Below are 1,288 nucleotides of genomic sequence, written 5' to 3'. Positions count from 1 at the left end.
AGTGGTTCAATCTATTATGCTGTATGCTGTTCCTATATGAACAGGCAATGTCAGTTCTAAGCTATAGTGTTGTGTCCAACCGTTATTATTACAATTATTACTGTATGCTGCTCCTATATGGGAACAAGCAATGACAGTTCTAAGCTATAGAAAAGCGCTAGAAACGGTCCAACGGAGAGGAGCAATTAGAATATGCAGCGCGTATAGGACAATTTCCCGAGACGCAGTGCAGGTGATAGCTGGTGTGCCACCAATAGAGCTCCTTGTTCTGGAGAGAGGTGAGAGGCAGAGGGGCGCGACCAAAGCGGATGCTAGAGCCACAGTGCAGGTGATAGCTGGTGTGCCACCAATAGAGCTCCTTGTTTTGGAGAGAGGTGAGAGGCAGAGGGGCGCGACCAAAGCGGATGCTAGAGCCAGACTGCTGCAAAATAACACAGAAATTAGGATATGCAGCGCGTATAGGACAATTTCCCGAGAGAGGCAGAGGGGCTCGACTAAAGTGGATGCTAGAGCCAGACTGCTGCTCAAAAATGCCACCAATAGAGCTCCTTGTTCTGGAGAGAGGTGAAAGGCAGAGGGGCGCGACCAATGCGGATGCTAGAGCCAGATGCTTAAAAAATGCAAGATAAATGGCACAGGTCGGAGAAAGGAGCCTGGACTCGTGCGCCTAATCCCGCAAAAAGAGAGAAAGTATCTGCTGCAAATATGGCATGATAAATGCCTGGACTCGGCGCCTAATCCCGCAAATAGAGGCCTGGTTAAGCAAAAAGCATGGTGAAACAACATTTCACCTGAGCCAGGCGCTGTCTGGCCATGGATGCTTTGCCAAGTACCTGCACTTCATCGCGAAGAAGGAGGATGAAAAGTGCTGGTACTGCGAGGAGGACGATAGCCCTGAGCACACGCTGTGTAGGTGCTGCAGATGGGTTGAAAGGAAGCACAGGGCGGAGGCAGAAGTGGGATTTCTGCTGGAGCCTGAAAATATCGTCGGTGAAAGTGGAGTTGAGGAGTGTGGATAGCTGGAGAGCTGTAGCGGCGTACATAATAGAGGTGCTACTAAACAAGGAAGAACACGAGCGGAGGCTGCAGAGAGCCTACGAGGGTGGTGGCAGTGGAGGCCAGCATTATTAGGGGAAGTGCCAGAGAGGCAATGACAATCAGCATTGCAGAGTAGTATAGCGATACAGGTCCTGCATGCTGGCGAAGAAGGGAAGAGGTTTTAGTGCGGTAAGAATCCCACAGTACCATGACTCCACCCATGGTCCCTATGTAAGGTTTCCTCTCCTCT

This window comes from Nicrophorus vespilloides, unplaced genomic scaffold (genome assembly GCF_001412225.1).
Source record: "Nicrophorus vespilloides isolate i.1.1-1 unplaced genomic scaffold, Nicve_v1.0, whole genome shotgun sequence".
Classification (NCBI taxonomy): domain Eukaryota; kingdom Metazoa; phylum Arthropoda; class Insecta; order Coleoptera; family Silphidae; genus Nicrophorus; species Nicrophorus vespilloides.
This window is presented reverse-complemented; position numbering follows the sequence as displayed.